General features: G+C 39.1%; 1 long non-coding RNA gene across 1 annotated transcript; it reads left to right on the top strand.

Moving 5' to 3' along the window:
* Nucleotides 1-11,448: 11,448 nt before the first annotated feature.
* LOC125781309 (uncharacterized) lies at nt 11,449-13,671 on the top strand. Its single transcript, XR_007424525.1, has 3 exons — nt 11,449-11,676; nt 11,720-11,805; nt 13,620-13,671. It is a non-coding gene; the product is annotated as an uncharacterized LOC125781309 (long non-coding RNA).
* Nucleotides 13,672-23,864: the final 10,193 nt, after the last annotated feature.

Consider the following 23,864-nt stretch of genomic DNA (forward strand, 5'->3'; position numbering starts at 1 on the left):
GAGATTTAGTACATGCCTTTTGTGCATTTTGAGTTGAGCAATGCATACCTTTCCTGTCGCTCACCCTAAAAAAAGCTGCACGGTGTACAGTCCACGGCTCGCCTATAGATCACTAAACTAGGGCCCAAAGTGTCAGTACATCACTACTCACCTCCAAACTTCATGTAGCTTCAGAGTTCATCACTACACACCTCCAAACTTCATGTAGCTTCAGAGTTCATCACTACACACCTCCAAACTTCAGCTCCATCCAAACATCACATCATTAATTTGTGATGAGTTAAGTTTTTCATGGTAGCGCAGCTGAACTTATCCTATAAAAGATGTTTATTCAGTAAGTATGAAAGGAGGAGCAGCTGTCAGGAAAAGCACCGCATACCCTTCCTTCTTGGGTTCAACTTTACTTTAAAAATGAAAAAAAAAACAAAGATACTGTTCTAAGATCCGCTAAAAAAAAAATAATAATAATCAAAAAAATAAATAAATAATCATGTCACCTGCAGCCCCTCCTGTGAGGGGGTGCTTTTCCTGGCAGGGGTGCTTTTTTCCTGAATTCGGCACAACACCGATCATAAGAACGCTGTGGAGCAGCTGTGTTCCGATCATCGCTTAATAATATCATTTACTACAAATAATTTCCCCATTTGTGAGTTTTGACATTTTCCTTTAGTTTTTATTAGTTGACGAAAAAGTTATAGTCTTAGTTTTCATTTTCAATTATTCATTTTTAGTTACATTTCGTCTCGTTCTCGTCATGAAAAATTGGTCGTCAATAAAGATTTTTCATCATAGTTTTCGTTAACGAAATTAACACAGGTGATGTTCTCCTAACCCTGCTGTCTTTATCTGGACTCTCTCCTGCTCTCTGAAAGCTCTGAAGCTGACCGGACCTCCTGAAAACGAGACTCTAAAGGAAGGAGACTCTGTAAACCTGACCTGTGCTGTGAACTGCTCTCTCAGCTCTCCACAGTTCGTGTGGTTTAAGAACAACCAGCGTTTACCATCATCAGACCCCGTTCTCCACCTTCCTGCTCTAACTGTGGAGGATTCTGGGAGTTATTCTTGCGCTCTGAAGACCGATGAAGCTGTGAGATCTGAAATGGTCAGAATTCATTTTGAAGGTGGGTCAACTTGCTTAAAACAGTTCTGAAGTTTAAAATATCAAATGATTAGTACAAAAACACGAGGGGTGTACGATATGAACAAAAATTATGTGATCTGTTTGCAAATGCAACAAATTAAGATACTAAATAAACCACTCTACCACACATGTTTCTTCACTTCACTCTCCACATTAAACCTCATTCTACTTTACTCAACTTCAGTCCGCCTTGACTTCACTCTGTTTTGGTCTACCTCTCTTTATTTTGCTCTCACCCTGCCTTAACTCTACGTCACTCATTAGCTCATTCTACCTCACTGAACATCACTCTACCTCACTTTACTTAGACCATTACGTTCCTTCCTTCATTTTTCATAATTCTACCCAGACAGCATGAACAATCTGCCCAAACGTGGCTAATTTAGTCAAGTCAAGTAGTTTTACTGTCAATACTGCATATGTACAGGACTTACAGAGAATTGAAATGACGTTACTCTCCTTCCCAAAAATTACAGAAAGTACAGAAAATATATATATAATATAAAGAATGGGAGACACAATATGTACAATACAACAAGGACAGAGTGGACATACGTGAGACAGAAGACAGCAGTGCAATAGTGATGGGGGGGTGAAAATAAGATATATAATATAAAGAATGGGAGACACTATATGTACAATACAACAAGGACACAAATAGACATACGTAATTTATGCTATTATTAGCTGAGACTCAAAATTGGCTATGAGAATTTGGGCCAAATTTGGATTTATACCCTATAACCAGAACCAGAGAGTTCACAAAATGGGTGCAAGCCAGTTCCCATATTATACTCAGCCATGGGCGTGGTAGTGGGGGGAAAAGTGGACCTGACTACCCAGGGCCCGAGTAGGGAGAGGGGCCCATGAAAACCCTGATTTTTTGCAAACGTTCCTTGTGTACTGGCATGGATAGGGGCCCACTGACATTAAGACTGTGCAGGGCCCAGAATTTGCTGCTACACCCCTGTACTCAGCAACCAGGGTGTTAACACAGGCAGCAATCAGCCTAACTGTAATATAATCATTTGGGCCACAACTCCTAGAGCCTTAAGTCTAAAATTTCCTAAATGATTTTAGCTAGATGAGTAGCCAGTGTGGGCATCTCTCTAGTAATATAACAGAACTAGAAGTAAAAACGTTTTTACATGGTAAGCGGCAATTTTGTGACCCTTAAAATTGTAAATGTATTAAAAACATTTACTTTGGACATGTTAACACTGAACTAACTATGGGTATGATGTGGAAAAAATAACCATCGTCCACATGGTCCATTGGAACCTTGTTCAAGTTCTGATTTTTTTCTGATTGAAATATTACTCTTTTTTTCCAACAGGTGTTCGTCTGTCGGGCTTGATCATCGGTTTGCTCATTTTCGCCGGGATTGTGATCATTATCCCCTTGATATCCTTAGCTGTAGTTTGCTACATACAGTGAGAATAAATATATATACAAATATTCAGCATACACAATCGAACTAAATCAACATGTAACTGTAACATATTCTCATTTATTTTCTTTAAATTCCAATTGCCATGGCAAGTTTAGGATATTGAACTCAAGTGTCTTTGTTTTTAATAAAAAATAACTGTAAATAAAACATTGTCCTGACTTCTTGTGAGTTTTTTTTAAATGTCAAAGTTTATTTAACTTATGATTGTTAGTTATTGGTTAAAAGTGGGAAGATTTAAATATGCTGACATAATACAGAGAGGTAGGCCCCATTTTCAAGTTAGAAAAGAAGAGAATAATCATTTTTGACATTTTTAAAACCATAGGACCATTGGGCTAACCACTTTTTCAATAACACAGGTGGGGAAATAATGCACAGTTTATCCTGATCTCCACTGTTTAGCTCCTATTCTAAACCACTGTGTCATGTCCATAGGAAAGTCTTTAGTCTTATATGCAAAAATAAGCTTTTGCAGTGTCCCATCATATATTTCTGTCCAGAGCAAAGGTGTGAAATGTATTCCCATTCATTACTCTGTAGGTAGAAGTATAGATACTAGTGTTTAAAATCCTTCTGCAGAAGCTGAAGTATCAATTCAAGCTATTTACTCCAGTAAAAGTGTTAAAGTACTGCTTTCAATCCCATATAGCAGCATTTCCCGTAAAGGTTTGGTTTCGGAAGGCCAGACAATTAAAAAGTAAATAGATTTTATTACACAGCAGAATAAAGTCTGGATTCAAAACTTTATAAAAGTAATGCAAGGGAAAAAATGCCATTATGGACAAAAGCTTTGGGACAAAAGCCTTAAACACATTTTTCTAAAAGCCATAATGACTATCATGTTATGTTAAAATGTTAATGTTGATACATTTGGGATGCACTAGGCTGTTCCCTGTTCCAGCTGCATATATGCTGATTGTAAATAAATGTATTTTAGTAGAATGTAAATATATTAAAGAAGCTTAGTTGTACGTTTGGCTCTAGTTCTCATTGTGTGGGAATGTAAGTAGTAGAAGTAAGAAGGGAAGGTCTAGAGAAAAGAAGAAAGAAAAGGTCGGGTGAAAAAATAATTACTCCAATAAAGTATAGATAACCCATATTTCTACTTAAATAACGTATTAAAGTATTTGTACCTCATTATTTGACACCTCTAAGGTGTAATGAGCAAAGGCTCAGTCACAGTGGTGTAGTGTACAAACTACATCCACCAAAAGATTACAGATTACAGACAGCATGTTGTGTAGGGTGAAGAGTACAGAAATCTGACCACTCTGAAAGTCATCGAGTGTAATCCTGAAATAAGTGAACAGAAACTAAGGGAATATATCTGGGAAAAAATGGGAGAATTTTGTCTCTCAAGTCCAGTTTAAGAGACTGTATAATGCATTCAAAGGCCCGAAGATGCTGTTCTGGAGGCTCATGCATCTTATTAAAAACACTGTATTGTGTCACTATCTGTCAGGCGACATCGCAGAAGTAAAAAAAGGGTTGAGTGGTTTAGTTCTCTTTGCACTTTGGCATGAAGCAACTAGTGAGCAGTGGTTTGGTGTGGGGAAACTGTCTCTGCAGTTGAATGATTTCACAAGTTGCTGTGAAAGACGATGCGTCTCAGACACTCAGATAAAGCAGAAAAAACCAGAAAAGCATATAAGCATTTTTTTTATTATTTAATTAAAATTTTATACCATCTTATTTGTTAAACATGGTGGAGGAAGTGTCTGAAATCTGTCCTTTTGAGATTTTTTCTCACTTTTCAAATTCCATCCCAAAACACATCCAATGATGGTGAGGTCTGGATTTTGGGGTGGCTGATCCGTTGTCTAGCAACAGCCACAGCAGCAGCTTCAACAGTGTAATTGGTCAGCTTGCTTTCCTCAGTAACAGCTTTTTGATTCCTATCAGTCCCAGAAAATCATATTACTGCAGTGGAAAGATGGACAAGAACAAATACAAAATAGAGATTTTCTCCTCTCTCTCAAAGCTGAAAGACTTCAGTGCTGTTGGTTGTCATCATTGGGGTTGGGTTGACTTTCCCACTTTCTCTCCAGATTTATTTACTTTTTTATTTTTAAAAGTCCAGTTTTAGAAAATCCTGTTGTTTTACTGTGATATTTATTTACTGAAGAATTTCAGAAGAATAAAAAATCCATACTTAATTATAGCTGTTCTTAAGGTTGAAATTATTCATTGATGAGTCATTGAATTCAAATGAGTTTATTTTTAAAGTGGAAAGTCCACTCATCTTAGTAAATGACTTCACACACACTCTAGCACTTCCTGTTTCTTTGGATCAGACCTGAACATCTGGGTTATGAGTTCTGTTGTGGACTTACTCCAGTGTTTTGGGTCATTGTTCTGTTGCATCACCCAACTTCAACTACAGAGTTCCAGCTGATGTACAGACACTCTCAGGTTATCCTGTAGAATATGTTGACACATGTTGGAATTGATCTTCTACTCAATGAATGTAAGCTGGCCAGGCCCTGATGCAGGAAAGCAGGTACATATCATGTACCACATGTGATGTGAAAGACAATAAAATCTCATTGAATCCTTGAAATGAATGTATTTTAGTAGAATGTAAATATATTAAAGAAGCTTAGTTGTACGTTTGGATCTAGTTCTCATTGTGCGGAAATGTAAGTTGTAGAAGTAAGAAGGAAAAGTCTAGTGAAAAGAAGAAGTAAAAGGTCGGGTGAAAAAATAATTACTCCAATAAAGTATAGATAACCCATATTTCTACGTAAATAACTGCAAGAACTGTACACTGTTATCTCCAAACTCCAGAACTCACACCCCGACGGACTGTTTATTGTTGCTGGTGATTTCAATCACAGTAATCTGAAGGCTCTGCTGCCCAGCTTTCACCAACATGTGGATTTTCCAACCCGTGGAGCTAACCTGCTTGATTGTGTGTATACTAACATTCCCGGTTCGTACAGAGCAGAGCCCCGCCCCCACTACGGCTATTCGGACCATATTTCTGTGATGCTCATCCCAGCATACAGACAGCTCATCAGACGTGCCAAATCAGAGAAGAAGCAAGTTACAACCTGGCCTCCAGGAGCCATCTCTGCTCTTCAGGACTGTTTTGAGCACACTGACTGGGACATGTTCAGAGAAGCTGCTACCTCTGATGACTCCATCAACCTGGAGGAGTACACAGACTCAGTGACTGGCTACATCAACAAGTGCATTGAGGATGTTACTGTCTCCAAAACCATCACAACCCGCCCCAACCAGAAGCCGTGGATTACTGATGACATGCGTTTGCTGCTGAGATCCCGAGACAAGGCCTACAAGTCAGGGGACAAGGCTGGCCTCCGAACAGCTAGAGCCAAGCTCTCCCGGGGGATCAGAGAGGCAAAGTGCACCTACGCAAAGAAAATCCACGCCCACTTCCAGGACACCGCTGACACTAGGCGCATGTGGCAGGGCATCCAGACCATTACCAACTACAAGTCACCTCCACCTGCTTGTAACAGTGATGCCTCCCTTCCATATGCACTGAACTCCTTCTACGCTAGGTTCGAAGCACAGAACTACACAACAGCAAGGAAGACCACACCTCCTCCAAACGACCAGGTACTGTGCCTGTCCTCAGCTGATGTGCGGAAAACTCTACTCAGAGTCAACCCACGGAAAGCCCCAGGACCAGACAGCATACCTGGCAGAGTGCTCAGAGGATGTGCAGACCAACTGACGGATGTTCTCACGGACATTTTCAAAATCTCTCTGAGCACTGCGATCTTGCCGACGTGCTTCAAGACGACCACAATCGTCCCTGTGCCAAAGAAGTCTCGAGTGTCCTGCCTCAATGACTACCGTCCCATTGCACTTACTCCCATCATCATGAAGTGCTTTGAGAAGCTGGTCATGAGGCACATCAAAAAACAGCTCCCCACCTCACTGGACCCACGGCAGTTCGCATATCTGCTGGCTCTCACCCACCTGGACAAGAAAGACTGCTATGTTCGAATGCTGTCCATCGACTTCAGTTCAGCATTCAACACCATCATCCCTCAGCATCTGATCGAAAAACTGAGCTTGCTGGGCCTGAACTCCTCCCTCTGCAACTGGGTTTTGGACTTCCTTACTGAGAGACCACAATCAGTCAGGATTGGAAACAACACCTCCAGCACCACCATACTGAGTACCGGTGCCCCCCAGGGCTGTGTGCTCAGCCCACTGCTGTTCACTCTGCTGACTCATGACTGTACTGCAAAGTACAGCTCAAACCACATCATCAAGTTCGCTGATGACACAACTGTAGTTGGCCTCATCAGCAAGAACGACGAGTCAGCATACAGAGAGGAGGTGCAGTGGCTGACGGACTGGTGCAGAACCAACAACCTATCTCTAAACGTGGATAAAACCAAGGAGATGGTTGTTGACTTCAGGAGAGCTCCAGGTGTCCACCAACCGCTGAACATCAACGGCTCTGCTGTGGAAATTGTGGATAACACCAAGTTCCTCTGTGTTCACATTGCAGAGAACCTCACCTGGTCCCTCAACACCAGCTCCATAACCAAGAAAGCCCAGCAGTGCCTCTACTTCCTGCGGAGACTGAGGAAAGCACATCTCCCACCCCCCATCCTCACCATGTTCTACAGAGGGACTGTAGAAAGCATCCTGAGCGGATAGTGAGGACAGCTGAGAAAATCATCGGAGTCTCTCTTCCCTCCATCACCGAGATCTATACCACACGCTCAGTGTTGGGAAGGTTACTTTTAAAATGTAATCCCTTACAGATTACAGATTACATCACTCAAAATGTAATTTGTAACGTAATCAGTTACATTACTTCAAGTGAGTAACGTAATCTGATTACTTTGGATTACTTACAATATTGTCGTTTTTTTAAACCTGAATGAATGTAGCAACCACATATTGCATATTATTCTTTTATTTTTCTTTCCAGTTAACAAATAGATAAACAAATAAAACTGCCTTTTCATCAAACAGTTGTATGAAACAATTCTATAAATTGATGATAAAACCATTAAAAACCATTAAAAACCAAACAATGTAACAACAACTGTAAGCTATCTATTTGCAGGTTTGCCACCAGTGTTAATTTTGACAACAAATTTTGATTTAGTCTTAGTCATAGTCTTGAGACGAAAATAGCATTTATATTTTAGTTAGTTTATTGTTTTTAGTTTTAGTCTAGTTTTAGTCGACTAAAATTACAGTCAATTTAGTCGACTAAAATGTAAAGGGTGTAAATGTAAATGCTTTTTCACCAGTTCCCTTGAATTATTAACTATACACTTATACGAAATGAAACATTTAATAACCACTTGTGTAATATTGTTAATGTTTGAATGTGAAATATATTTATATAGAAATCAGGTCATAAAACATCTGAATAGTTAAATTATAGTTTGAACAGAGCTGTGATCAGATCTTAAACAGATGATCTGATTTTAATGAGTGAGTTCTGTATCAGTTCTGTGTTTTAGAGCACTAGAACACTTTTAAACACCCCATCAGCTCAAGAAATAACATTAGCATTAAAACGCTGCTCTCTGCATGGAGATCTGTGTGACTCTGGTCTGCAGAAGCTGAAAGATTAGTGGTGTTTTTACTGGAGATGGAGTCGCTCCACGCGGTTTACACGTTATCTTGTTTTTCACGACATCAAAGGAGAAATATATCGCCTCTCCCCTCTCTCTCTCCCTGCTGAACACTGTCGAGTTAACTTCCAGTCGAGCTCCGCAAATAACGACAGGTTAATTCCCGGGTTTGTAACTGAGCGCGCGCTACCTCCGCTAAAGTAGCAGTGATTGGATCTCTTCCTAACTGGTCCCCTACCTTTCACAGAATTAAATCAGTTCTGATTGGATTTCGTCCCTGCCAAACATTTTCGTAATGTTTTTATTCGTTGACTAAAATGTCAGTTAATTTTGTCTGGTTTTTATTTTTTTAATGCGGTTTTTGTTTAGTTATCGTCTCGTTTTCGTCTTGAAAAAAAGCTTAGTTGACGAAAACTATGACGAAAAGTATTCGTCAAAGAAATTAACACCGATTGCCATTTTCTGCAGGTGGATTTTTTGCCAGGATTATCACATAACCATTTCCTTGACTGCTTTATAACCAGAAATATATGAAGATGTTCACCGCAAAATGTGATTGCGTTTTGTCAGTGTTGGATTGGAACACCAAAAATAGGAAAGTACCGCAATGTAATCCATTTATTTTAGCAGAGTAACTGTAATCTGATTACCTCTTACTGAAGCAGTAACTGTAACGGATTACAGTTACTCATAATTTGTAATCTGATTACGTAACGCCGTTACATGTAATCCGTTACTTCCCAACACTGCACACGCTGCATCAGCAAAGCCACCAGCATTGTGGACGACCACACCCATCCCTCACATGAACACTTTGCTCTGATGCCGTCCGGCAGAAGATACAGGAGCATCGGAGCCTCCACTACTAGACTCTGCAACAGCTTCATCCACCAGGCAGTCAGACTCCTAAACGCACAGAGACAGAGCTGACCCCCCTCCCCACCCACCACACTCACAAAAAACTGAACTGTACCCCCCACCCCCTTACACACAAAGACTGAACTTCACCCATACAGCACACAGAGCACCTTATCCTCACTATACACTTTATTATACCGTATCAGTACTGCACTGTCCTGTCTCTTAAATTGTCTCGTCTTTTGTATTTATTGTATTTATTGCTACTTAGTGTTATAGTTTCATGTTGCACTGTCGTCACTCCTGCACTTTATGTTGTCTATTGCTTGTTGTTCCATGTTGCACCATGGTTCCGGAGGAACGAAATTTCATTACACTGTGTACCTGTGCTCAGTTGTACTGACAATAAAAGCCTCTTGACTTGACTTGTATTAAAGTATTTGTACCTCATTAGTTGACACCTCTAAGGGGTAATGAGCAAGGGATCAGCCACAGTGGTGTAGTGTACAAACCACATCCAAAAGATTACAGATTACAAGATAGCGTTGTGTAGGGTGAAGAGTACAGAAATCTGACCACTCTGAAAGTCAAAGAGTGTAAACCTGAAATAAGTGAACAGAAACTAAGAGAATTTATTCTGGGAAAAATTTGGGAGAATTTCGTCCCTCAAGTCCAGTTTAGGAGATTGTATAATGCATTCAAAGGCCCGAAGATGCTGTTCTGGAGGCTCATGCATCTTATTAAAAGCACTGTATTGTGTCACTATCTGTCAGGCGACATCGCAGAAGTAAAAAAAGGGTTGAGTGGTTTAGTTCTCTTTGCACTTTGGCATGAAGCAACTAGTGAGCAGTGGTTTGGTGTGGGAAACTGTCTCTGCAGTTGAATGATTTCACAAGTTGATGTGAAAGACGATGCGTCTCAGACACTTTAAAGGATCAATATGTAACTAATTTTCAGTAGTAAATGATAAAATAATCAGGATGTATCATCAGATATTAAGGAAACATGTTGAGTGAAAGCACTGGCAGCTCTTGTCAGCAGGGCTTTAGCAGTACATTCCTATTTTAAGTGTTCTCCGTCCCGGAGTTTTGTGTCAGTTTTGTCCTCTGACTCCTCCTGCTGCTTGTTCCCAAACACTTACCTTACCCCCCAAGGTCGCCAGTACGTAACACTGCGCCACAGCGATCAGTGCTGCAGCAAAGGAACTAGCAGAGCTGGTTCAGTTAGAAGAAAAAGTATTCTACAACATCTGTTTTTACAAACCTACCAACCTAACAGATCCAGCAAGGAGAGCACTGGTCAAAGAAAAAGACGAGAAGCCTATGGTCACTCTGGAGGAGCTGCAGAGATCCACATCTCAGGTGGATCAGGAGAATCTGTCCACAGGACAACTATAAGTCATGCATTCCACAAATCTGGCCTTTATGAAAGAGTGGCATAAAGAAAACATTGTTATAAACATAGTTATAAGGTAACAAAATGTGAAAAAGTTCAAGAGGTATGAATACTCAAACTCTAAAGTTCTGCAGTAAATATAAAATTCATGAGAACTATCTCAGTGTGATATTCTGAGCATATTTTACTGAGTAATCTCACATCAGCGGTAAATAAAACAGATGTGGTCAACATACAGGGTAGTTCCTTGTTCTGCTCTTATTCTTACGGCGAGATGATGAACATTATTTTTTAGACATATATAGCTGTACCCTGGTAACCAGACTTAAGATCTCACACAGTCACAGAACCTTCAGTAGCTGTTGAGAAGAGGCTCGAGCTCCAGAGGAAGGATGGGAACGCTGTACTTTCTGGTTCTGATTGTGATTATTAACGGTAAGAAGCATTTTTAATCTTTCTCTCTGCCAGGCATCGACAAAAGCGGTTTAAATACCCCTACAGGTTTATTTAGTTCTTGCTTTTTTACATTCTGATATTTTTTGATTATCAAACAAACTTCAATATCAGAAAAAGATAACCTGAGTAAATATTAATTGTATTTAATAAAGGAAAAAATATTTTCAAACCAATCTAACCCTGTGTAAAAAAGTGTTTGCCCCTAAATCTAATTGATTTGTTTGGTTGTTCCACTCTTGGCGGCATCAACTGCAATCAAGCTTTACTGATGACTGGTAACAAGTCTTTCACATCTCTGTGGAGGAATTATGTTCCACTCTTCTTTACAGAATTATTTTAATTCAGATTTAAACACATTGGAGCATTTTCCGGCATCTCAATCATCCAGACTTTAACTAGACCCTCCAAAACCTCCATTTATTTTTTATTTTAATCCATTGAAATGGGTGAACTTGTTTATGTGCTTTGGGTAATTTCTGAAATTATATGTTTTATAGTATTACACCACATGGAAGGACACACAGCTTCCAAAAAGTTCCACTTTTTGTCCAAAAAGAATATTTAGTAAATGTGAGACGGGTGGTTGTGTTGTGTTTGATGTTAGTTGGTAAATGTGAGACAGGTGGTTGTGTTGTGTTTGATGTTAGTTGGTAAATGTGAGACGGGTGGTTGTGGTGTTTTTGATGTTAGTTGGTAAATGTGAGACGGGTGGTTGTGTTGTTTTTGATGTTAGTTGTTAAATGTGAGACGGGTGGTTGTGTTGTGTTTGATGTTAGTTGGTAAATGTGAGACGGGTGGTTGTGTTGTGTTTGGTGTTAGTTGGTAAATGTGAGACAGGTGGTTGTGTTGTGTTTGATGTTAGTTGGTAAATGTGAGACGGGTGGTTGTGGTGTTTTTGATGTTAGTTGGTAAATGTGAGACGGGTGGTTGTGTTGTTTTTGATGTTAGTTGTTAAATGTGAGACGGGTGGTTGTGTTGTGTTTGATGTTAGTTGGTAAATGTGAGACGGGTGGTTGTGTTGTGTTTGGTGTTAGTTGGTAAATGTGAGACAGGTGGTTGTGTTGTGTGTTTGATGTTAGTTGGTAAATGTGAGACGGGTGGTTGTGTTGTGTTTGATGTTAGTTGGTAAATGTGAGACGGGTGGTTGTGTTGTGTTTGATGTTAGTTGGTAAATGTGAGACGGGTGGTTGTGTTGTGTTTGATGTTAGTTGGTAAATGTGAGACGGGTGGTTGTGTTGTTTTTGATGTTAGTTGTTAAATGTGAGACGGGTGGTTGTGTTGTGTTTGATGTTAGTTGGTAAATGTGAGACGGGTGGTTGTGTTGTGTTTGGTGTTAGTTGGTAAATGTGAGACGGGTGGTTGTGTTGTGTTTGATGTTAGTTGGTAAATGTGAGACAGGTGGTTGTGTTGTGTGTTTGATGTTAGTTGGTAAATGTGAGACGGGTGGTTGTGTTGTGTTTGATGTTAGTTGGTAAATGTGAGACGGGTGGTTGTGTTGTGTTTGATGTTAGTTGGTAAATGTGAGACGGGTGGTTGTGTTGTGTTTGATGTTAGTTGGTAAATGTGAGACGGGTGGTTGTGTTGTTTTTGATGTTAGTTGTTAAATGTGAGACGGGTGGTTGTGTTGTGTTTGATGTTAGTTGGTAAATGTGAGACGGGTGGTTGTGTTGTGTTTGGTGTTAGTTGGTAAATGTGAGACGGGTGGTTGTGTTGTGTTTGATGTTAGTTGGTAAATGTGAGACGGGTGGTTGTGTTGTGTTTGATGTTAGTTGGTAAATGTGAGACGGGTGGTTGTGTTGTTTTTGATGTTAGTTGGTAAATGTGAGACGGGTGGTTGTGTTGTGTTTGATGTTAGTTGGTAAATGTGAGACGGGTGGTTGTGGTGTGTTTGATGTTAGTTGGTAAATGTGAGACGGGTGGTTGTGTTGTGTTTGATGTTAGTTGGTAAATGTTAGACGGGTAGTTGTGTTGTTTTTGATGTTTGTTGGTAAATGTGAGACGGGTGGTTGTGTTGTTTTTGATGTTAGTTGGTAAATGTGAGACGGGTGGTTGTGTTGTTTTTTATGTTAGTTGGTTAATGTGAGACGGGTGGTTGTGTTGTGTTTGATGTTAGATGGTAAATGTGAGACAGGTGGTTGTGTTGTGTTTGATGTTTGTTGGTAAATGTGAGACGGGTGGTTGTGTTGTGTTTGATGTTAGTTGGTAAATGTGAGACAGGTGGTTGTGTTGTGTTTGATGTTTGTTGGTAAATGTGAGACGGGTGGTTGTGTTGTTTTTTATGTTAGTTGGTAAATGTGAGACGGGTGGTTGTGTTGTGTTTGATGTTAGTTGGTAAATGTGAGACGGGTGGTTGTGTTGTGTTTTTGATGTTAGTTGGTAAATGTGAGACGGGCAGTTGTGTTGTGTTTGATGTTAGTTGGTAAATGTGAGACGGGTGGTTGTGTTGTGTTTGATGTTAGTTGGTAAATGTGAGACGGGTGGTTGTGTTGTTTTTTATGTTAGTTGGTGAATGTGAGACGGGTGATTGTGTTGCGTTTTTGATGTTAGTTGGTAAATGTGAGACGGGTGGTTGTGGTGTGTTTGATATAAGTTGATAAATGTGAGACGGGTGGTTGTGTTGTGTTTGATGTTAGTTGGTAAATGTGAGACGGGTGGTTGTGATGTGTTTGATGTTAGTTGGTAAATGTGAGACGGGTGGTTGTGTTGTGTTTGATGTTAGTTGGTAAATGTGAGACAGGTGGTCATGGTGTTTTTGATGTTAGTTGGTAAATGTGAGACAGGTGGTTGTGTTACTGATTGTGTTGCGTTTTTGATGTTAGTCGGTAAATGTGAGACGGGTGGTTGTGGTGTGTTTGATATAAGTTGATAAATGTGAGACGGTGGTTGTGTTGTGTTTGATGTTAGTTGGTAAATGTGAGACGGGTGGTTGTGTTGTGTTTGATGTTTAGATGGTAAATGTGAGACGGGTGGTTGTGTTGTGTTTGATGTTAGTTGGTAAATGTGAGACGGGTGGTTGTGGTGTGTTTGATGTTAGTTGGTAAATGTGAGACGGGTGGTTGTGGTGTGTTTGATGTTAGTTGGTAAATGTGAGACGGGTGGTTGTGTTGTGTTTGATGTTTAGATGGTAAATGTGAGACGGGTGGTTGTGTTGTTTTTGATGTTAGTTGGTAAATGTTAGACGGGTAGTTGTGTTGTGTTTGATGTTAGTTGGTAAATGTGAGACGGGTGGTTGTGTTGTGTTTGATGTTAGTCGGTAAATGTGAGACGGGTGGTTGTGTTTGATGTTAGATGGTAAATGTGAGACGGGTGGTTGTGTTGTGTTTGATGTTAGTTGGTAAATGTGAGACAGGTGGTTGTGTTGTGTTCGATGTTAGTTGGTAAATGTGAGACGGGTGGTTGTGTTGTGTTTTTGATGTTAGTTGGTAAATGTGAGACGGGTGGTTGTGTTGTGTTTGATGTTAGTTGGTAAATGTGAGACGGGTGGTTGTGTTGTTTTTGATGTTAGTTGGTAAATGTGAGACGGGTGGTTGTGTTGTGTTTGATGTTAGTTGGTAAATGTGAGACGGGTGGTTGTGTTGTGTTTGATGTTAGTTGGTAAATGTGAGACGGGTGGTTGTGTTGTTTTTGATGTTAGATGGTAAATGTGAGACGGGTGGTTGTGGTGTGTTTGGTGTTAGTTGGTAAATGTGAGACGGGTGGTTGTGTTGTGTTTGATGTTAGTTGGTAAATGTGAGACGGGTGGTTGTGATGTGTTTGATGTTAGTTGGTAAATGTGAGACGGGTGGTTGTGTTGTGTTTGATGTTAGTTGGTAAATGTGAGACGGGTGGTTGTGGTGTGTTTGGTGTTAGTTGGTAAATGTGAGACGGGTGGTTGTGTTGTGTTTGATGTTAGTCGGTAAATGTGAGACGGGTGGTTGTGTTTGATGTTAGTTGGTAAATGTGAGACGGGTGGTTGTGTTGTGTTTGATGTTAGTTGGTAAATGTGAGACGGGTGGTTGTGGTGTGTTTGATGTTAGTTGGTAAATGTTAGACGGGTGGTTGTGTTGTGTTTTTGATGTTAGTCGGTAAATGTGAGACGGGTGGTTGTGTTGTGTTTGATGTTAGTCGGTAAACGTGAGACGGGTGGTTGTGTTGTGTTTTTGATGTTAGTTGGTAAATGTGAGACGGGTGGTTGTGTTGTGTTTTTGATGTTAGTTGGTAAATGTGAGACGGGTGGTTGTGTTGTGTTTTTGATGTAAGTTGGTAAATGTGAGACGGGTGGTTGTGTTGTTTTTGATGTTAGTTGGTAAATGTGAGACGGGTGGTTGTGTTGTGTTTTTGATATAAGTTGATAAATGTGAGACGGGTGGTTGTGTTGTTTTTGATGTTAGTTGGTAAATGTGAGACGGGTGGTTGTGTTGTTTTTGATGTTAGTTGGTAAATGTGAGACGGGTGGTTGTGTTGTGTTTGATATTAGTTGGTAAATGTGAGACGGGTGGTTGTGTTGTGTTTGATGTTTGTTGGTAAATGTGAGATGGGTGGTTGTGTTGTGTTTGATGTTAGTTGGTAAATGTTAGACGGGTGGTTGTGTTGTGTTTTTGATGTTAGTTGGTAAATGTGAGACGGGTGGTTGTGTTGTTTTTGATGTTAGTTGGTAAATGTGAGACGGGTGGTTGTGTTGTGTTTGATGTTAGTTGGTAAATGTGAGACGGGTGGTTGTGTTGTGTTTGATGTTAGATGGTAAATGTGAGACGGGTGGTTGTGTTGTGTTTGATGTTAGTTGGTAAATGTGAGACGGGTGGTTGTGTTGTGTTTGATGTTAGTTGGTAAATGTGAGACGGGTGGTTGTGTTGTGTTTGATGTTAGTTGGTAAATGTGAGACGGGTGGTTGTGTTGTGTTTGATGTTAGTTGGTAAATGTGAGACGGGTGGTTGTGTTGTGTTTGATGTTAGTTGGTAAATGTGAGACGGGTGGTTGTGTTGTGTTTTTGATGTTAGTTGGTAAATGTGAGACGGGTGGTTGTGTTGTGTTTGATGTTAGTTGGTAAATGTGAGACGGGTGGTTGTGTTGTGTTTGATGTTAGTTGGTAAATGTGAGACGGGTGGTTGTGTTGTTTTTTTAAAGATTCTGCAGTTCTTTAAATGATGTTCTGGGTTCCTTTGGGATCTCCTGGATGAGTTGTTCATGCCCTTTTGGAGTAATATAGATCAGCCGGTCACTCCTGGGAAGGTTCACCAGTGTTCCATGTTTTTTCTCCATTAGTGAATAATAGTGAATCACTGTGGTTCTCTGTAGTAACAAAGCTGTAGAAATTACTTCATAACCTTTTCCAGACTTCTGTTGAATTTCTTTAGATCGGGGGATATAATGTTGCTTTTTATCTGCTTCATTTTTTCAGAAAGGTTCTATTTAAGTGATTTCTTGATTCTACAGGTCTGGTAGTAATCAGGCCTGGTTGTGTTTAGTAGTGAAATTGAAATCCGCTTTCCAAAAAGTGTGATTAATTACAGTTTATTCATTGAGGGGCAAACACTTTTTCCCCCTAATTAAAGAATTCATCATTTTCTCAGGTTATATTTGTTGGATATTAAAGTTTGTTTGATAATCTAACAAATGTAACTATGATTACATAGTATATTGTCATTTTAATTTTCAGTGAGAAATTTTTGGTAAAAAATTATGTGCTAGTTTTACTGAAAAATTTAGGATAACATTTTTGCTGCTTTATTTTTAAGTATAGCTCACACAGCTTTTTTGGTATTTTTTTTTATAAAACTCTTAAAAACAGACATTCCTTAATAATAAGGTTGCACAACTCTTGCACCATATTTTTAAGTACAACCCACAAAGTATTTTGGTCATTTTTACTTTTTACTTAAGTCTGAGTTTCACTACATGCCTTTACTTAGAAAACCTTTTTCTCCAAAAAGTAAAAAAAGAGTGTGGGTTTGAGATCACAGACTGGTGTGTATCCCTCCACTATTTTCGATTTGATTTGAAAAAAATATTTATCTCAAAACACCACCAACTAGTTTTATATTCTTTAATCTTTTCAGTTGTTTATTACTTTTTTAGTTTGTTTTACGTTTTCTATTGAATGTTTTTCAGGTGTTCAGTCAGACAGCAGTGGATGGGGTGTAAACTATTATGGACCGATCTGTGCTGTGAGAGGATCGAATGTCAGCATTCCCTGCACTTATTCCTATCCTTCTTCACATAAAGTGGAAACAGTCCGTTGGTGCTCAATGAACTCGAATAAAGGAAAGTGTACTGATCCACCGTATGTTTATAACAACAGCTCTAACAGCGCTTCAGAAGGATTTCAGTACGTTGGAAACAAACAGTCAAACTGTACTTTATTAATCAGTAATGTACAGTTCAACCATTCTGCAGAATACAGATTCAGATTCATAACTAATGAGAAAGTTGGCCGATGGACAGGAGATCCTGGAGTGACTCTTCGAGTGGAAGGTAAATACTCAGATTAACATAAACCTTCTCATCATTTAACCTAAAACAAACACCAAAACCACATAATCTCTGAGCTACAAATTACAGTGTATAAAGTAGTGTTTAAATGTGAATGTTATTGTTATTGTAAATTTCCAGTAATTTCTTTGAACTTTTTTTGTCTATTATAAGTATTGTAAAAATATTAGAACCAGCGCTGAAAACCTTTATATTTTTGAACATACGCTATTTAAATATATGGACATCTATGTTTGAACATTATTGAGATGTAGAACTTGTGACAGCATATCAAGTGTATTTATGACTGTATAACTATAGACTGGTAATTTTTTACACTCTGACAAATTAATCATTCGTCAGTTTATGACTACCGGGGCCGCCACTGCTGTATAAATATAATTGGGGAAGTAACACTGACATATAGGGCCCTATCTTATACCCTACGCAAGGTACGTCATAATGCTCATTGCTATCTTCCACCTTCCGCTGGTGTCCTATAAACATACCTGTCAAGTCTCCCGTTTTGGCCGGGAAACTACCGTATTTTATTCCTCTTTCCCGCCGTCCTCCCGTATTATATTAAAATAAAAAAATATATATTATTGAGGAGACAGGGCACTGACCGCTCTGTGTCTCTTAACCAATCGTGGAGCCGGTTCAAGGAGAAAGTCCCGCCTTTTAGGAGAAACAGCCAATCAGCTTGCAAAGGAGGGTCAGTGTGGGGAAACTATCATGGAAATCATGGAAACTGTGATGAGATTTTTCTGATAGCTGCTTAAAAATACTCGTCTCTGAAATAAAACACACAGATTAAACCTTTTAAAATAAAAAAATTACAGCTGGTGACTCAGTTTAACTAGAAATGTGGAGAGGACCGAAATGAACTGAACTGATCAGGAGTGATCAAAAGAAAGAAGTATTAATTAAGAAATATTAATTGTGTAGGCCCCTTAGGATTTTTACTGATGGAATATATCTGGTCCATGTCCTTTTAGTAAAAGCTCATGATACTATTTTTAGGTCACGTACAGTCATTTTGCAGAATTTGTGCACCCTTTGTTCAATTTTAAATCTATTAAATAAATAAAAAATACATAATAGAAAAGAGTGCATTTATGCCAAAAAAGACATGAAATCTTAACTTTTTTAATATCTAGAAAAGTATTTTTAATTTGGCTGTATTAAAAGAATGACATATGTAGGAATGTCCACAACATTTCAGATTCTGATAATCTAATTGTAATGTGTAAGTGGTTCACTTGTGGTTATTTTAGATTTTTTGTAAACCTGTCTTAAAATGTAAGGGATACTGAACCTTCGTTGGGCTGGTGGGACGACTTTAAGTGGCCAGAGGACAATATCCCTTATTTTTAAATCTAAAACTTGACAGGTATGCCTATAAATTGCAATGGTGCTTTGGAATATATCTACACTGATGGGCGTGATGGTCTGGAAATTAGGTGTGTTCAGGTAAATGTCTGGCGTATTGCTATCTTGGCATCAGAAAACACAGGTGCACCACTGACTGAAAAAAAACTCAGACAGACGTTAACAGTCAGACGTTCATTGCTATCTTGGTAGTGAATTGTTAACATGCTCATTCCCAATAGGTGTACTCACAACACAGCAGTGCACAATAAACATAATGAACGAGTGAGAACGAACAGGTCAGTTTCCTCTGCTGAGAAGCGCTGGACACAAAATAGCAACCCGCCAAAGTCAGAGCGCACCTGGGTCTTAAAGGGAATGATGAGCAAGAGATGCTCTGATTGGTTTATTTCATGTTATATCCAAAACTAAGCACATCTATCATTAATTAAGAGAATTAGTACATGCCTTTTGTGCATTCATCGTGCAAGGTGTTCTTTTCCTGCCGTGCAAGGTGTACTTTTCCTGTCGTTATGATAGCAAAGACACTCAGACACACCCTAAATCAAGCTGCACGGTCCTCGTCTCATCTTTAGATCGCTAAAATAGGGCCCAAAGTTGAACATTAGTTCACTATATTGGTAGAATCAGACTAATCAGACTGGTGTAATGTGGTGATGTTCTCCTAACCCTGATGTCTTCATGTGGACTCTCTCCTGCTCTCTGAAAGCTCTACAGCTGACTGGACTTCCTGAAAACGAGACTCTAAAGGAAGGAGACTCTGTAAACCTGACCTGTGCTGTGAACTGCTCTCTCAGCCCTCCACAGTTCGTGTGGTTTAAGAACAACCAGCGTTTACCACCATCAGACCCCGTTCAAACTGTGGAGGATTCTGGGAGTTATTCTTGTGCTCTGAAGACAAATGAAGCAGCGAGATCTAAAATAGTCAGAATTCATTTTGAAGGTGGGTCAACTTGCTCATAACAGTCCTGAAGTTTAAAATATCAAATGATTAGTATATACAAACTAGGGATGTACAATTTGAACAAAAAAATATGATAAACAATAAGTTAGTTGGATATACTGATATTGTTACAAAATACAAAAAATAAGTTAATAAATCAGTTTATTGGCTTGACTGTACTCCTATTTTCCAGGCTTAGAAGCAGTTTGGTCTATGCATTTACTGTGGACCTCTACCTCACTCTACCTCACTAAATCTTACTCTACCTCACTAAACCTCACCTTACCTCCTTAAATCTTACTCTACCTCACTACATCTTACTCTACCTCACTAAACCTCACCTTACCTCCTTAAATCTTACTCTACCTCACTAAACCTTACTCTACCTCACTACATCTTACTATACCTCACTAAACTTTACTCTTCCTCACTAAACCTCACTATACATCACTAAACCTTACTCTACCTCACTAAACTTTACTCTACCTCACTAAACTTTACTCTACCTCACTAAACCTTACTCTACCTCACTAAACTTTACTCTACCTCACTAAACTTTACTCTACCTCACTAAACCTCACTATACATCATTAAACCTTACTCTACCTCACTAAACTTTACTCTACCTCACTAAACCTTACTGTACCTCACTACATCTTACTATACCTCACTAAACTTTACTCTTCCTCACTAAACCTCACTATACATCACTAAACCTTACTCTACCTCACTAAACTTTACTCTACCTCACTAAACTTTACTCTACCTCACTAAACCTTTCTCTACCTCACTAAACTTTACTCTACCTCACTAAACTTTACTCTACCTCACTAAACCTTACTCTACCTCACTAAACCTTACTCTACCTCACTAAACCTTTCTCTACCTCACTAAACTTTACTCTACCTCACTAAACTTTACTCTACCTCACTAAACCTTACTCTACCTCACTAAACCTTACTCTACCTCACTAAACTTTACTCTACCTCACTAAACTTTACTCTACCTCACTAAACCTTACTCTACCTCACTAAACCTTACTCTACCTCACTAAACTTTACTCTACCTCACTAAACTTTACTCTACCTCACTAAACCTTACTCTACCTCACCAAACCTTACTCTACCTCACTAAACTTTACTCTACCTCACTAAACTTTACTCTACCTCACTAAACCTTACTCTACCTCACCAAACCTTACTCTACCTCACTAAACCTTACTCTACATCACTAAACTTTACTCTACCTCACTAAACTTTACTCTACCTCACTAAACCTTACTCTACCTCACTAAACCTTACTCTACCTCACTAAACTTTACTCTACCTCACTAAACTTTACTCTACCTCACTAAACCATACTCTACCTCACTAAACCTTACTCTACCTCACTAAACTTTACTCTACCTCAATAAACTTTACTCTACCTCACTAAACCTTACTCTACCTCACTAAACCTCACTAAACCTTACTCTACCTCACTAAACTTTACTCTACCTCACTCTACCTCACTACATATTACTCTACCTCACTACATATTACTCTACCTCACTAAACTTTACTCTACCTCACTAAACCTCACTCTACCTCACTAAACCTTACTCTACCTCACTAAACCTTACTCTAATTCACTAAACCTCACTCTACCTCACTAAACCTCACTCTACCTCACTACATATTACTCTACCTCACTAAACCTCACTCTACCTCACTAAACCTCACTCTACCTCACTACATATTACTCTACCTCACTAAACCTCACTCTACCTCACTACATATTACTCTACCTCACTAAACCTTACTCTTCCTCACTAAACCTCACTCTTCCTCACTAAACCTCACTCTACCTAACTAAACCTCACTTTACCTCACTAAACCTTACTCTACCTCACTAAACCTTACTCTTCCTCACTAAACATCACTACATCTTACTCTATCTCACCAAACCTTACTCTACGTCACTAAACCTTACTCTTCCTCACTAAACCTCACTCTACCTTACTAAACCTTACTCTACGTCACTAAACCTTACTCTTCCTCACTAAACCTCACTTTACCTCACTAAACCTTACTCTACCTCACTAAACTTTACTCTACCTTACTAAACCTCACTAAACTTTACTCTACCTCACTAAACCTCACTACATCTTACTCTACCTCACTAAACTTTACTCTACCTCACTAAACCTTGCTTCACTTCTCTACCTCATTCTACCTACTTGTCTTGCTCTACATCACTCAACCTCGTTTTACTTCACTCCACTCATCTTATCACATTTAACCTGACTCTACACCACCATCTCGTTCTACCTTGCTCTACTTGACTCTTCCTCTCTACCTAACTTGCTCTGCTTCTCTCACCGTATCAACCCTCACTAATCCTCTCTCTATTTCTCTCTACCTCATTCTGCCTTGTTCTAGATTTTTACCTCATTCTACCTTACTTTACTTCAATCATTTCATTAAACCTCACTCTAATTTTCTATACCTTGTTCTACCTCACTCTTTTTCACTCAACCTCACTCTTCCTCCTCTGTACCTCTCGACCTTGCTCTACTTCATTCACCTTATTTAACCTCAATTAATCACACTCTACTTCTCTGTACCTTGTTCTACCTCACTATACTTCACTCAAACTCACTTTACCTCACTCTGATTTGCTCTTCCTCTCTACCTTGTTCTACCTTACTCTGTCTTTCTCTACCTCGCGCTGCCTTGCTTTACCTTAATTAATGTAACAAAACTAGAAAAAAGGATTTTCACATGTGTCCCTTAAGATTCTAAAGCCCTGGTCCTTCCAGACGGAAATAAAATGACAGAGGACCCCTCATAAAAGAAAAAAAATGACCCCAGGACCCCCTGAGAAACTAATCCCATCCGAATAGGGCTTATGTGTGTTAATTTATTTGAAGATACTTTCCATTGCATTAGGAATTTTAACACTGGACTAACCATGGATACAATGTGAAAAAACAACCACTGTTCTCATGGTACAATAGAACCATGGTCAAGTTCTGAACTTTCTTCTGACCAAAATACTGCTCTTCTTTTCCCAACAGGTGGCGGTCCATCAGGGTTGGTCATCGGTTTGGTCATTGTTGGTGGGATTGTGGTCATAATCGCTTTGATATTCTTAGCTGTAGTTTACAACAGGCGGTGAGACTAAGCATATATACAAATATTCAGCAAATACAATCCAACTAAATCAACCTGTGACTGTAACATCATAACCAGTATCTGCCGAATTAGTGGTTGTGTGTTTTTGTGTATCTTTTAGGAAGAAGGAAAAAGCTCGAGAAGAAAGTGATGGTGAGAAAGGCAGGAAAACTAAGGTGAGACCTGAATAAACATTTTTAAACTCAGTGTGCGCTCCGAATGAGTCAGTTAGTAAGGGAGTATATGGACACAAGTATTGTTACACTCACTGGATCTGTAATTTCTCTATTGTAAAATAAAGTCTTACTACTAGAATTTGGAGCATTGTTGTGACAAGAGCATTTGGGAGTTTCAGTATCTGAGATGATCATTACCCCCTCTCATATATCCCCAATTGCCCATCCAACTGACCCTATTCTCCATTCTGGAGAACACAGTTCCTCTTCTCTACAGATCAATACCTTTCTACAACCCCTGGCAAAAAATGATGGATTTACCGGCCTCTGAGTATGTTCATTCAGTTGTTTAATTTTGTAGAAAAAAAGCAGATCACAGACACGACACAAAACTAGTCAATTCAAATGACTTTCTGGTTTCGAGAAACACCATAAGAAATCAAGAAAAACAAAACTGTGGCAGTCAAAAACGGTTAATTGTTTAGACCAAGCAAAGGGACAAAAGTATGGAATCACTCAATTCTCAAAAAGAAATTATGGAATTATGAAAAACAAACAAACAAAAGAACACTTCAACACATCACTAGTATTTTGCTGCACCACCTCTTGCTTTTATTACAGCTTGCCGTCTCTGAGGCATGGACTTAATGAGTGACAAACAGAACTCTTTATCAATCTACATCCAGCTTTGCAGGTTGGAGCCTCGTCATGGACCATTTTCTTCAACTTTTACCAAAGATTTTCAATTGGGTTGAGATTCGGACTGAATTAACCCCATGCCTGGCAAAAAGTTACTCAAATTTGTTAACCTAAATATATTAGTTTTTTTTTTATTCAACTTATATTTTATTTTATTTAGAATCTAACAT

Source organism: Astyanax mexicanus, chromosome 1 (assembly GCF_023375975.1).
Source record: "Astyanax mexicanus isolate ESR-SI-001 chromosome 1, AstMex3_surface, whole genome shotgun sequence".
NCBI lineage: Eukaryota > Metazoa > Chordata > Actinopteri > Characiformes > Acestrorhamphidae > Astyanax > Astyanax mexicanus.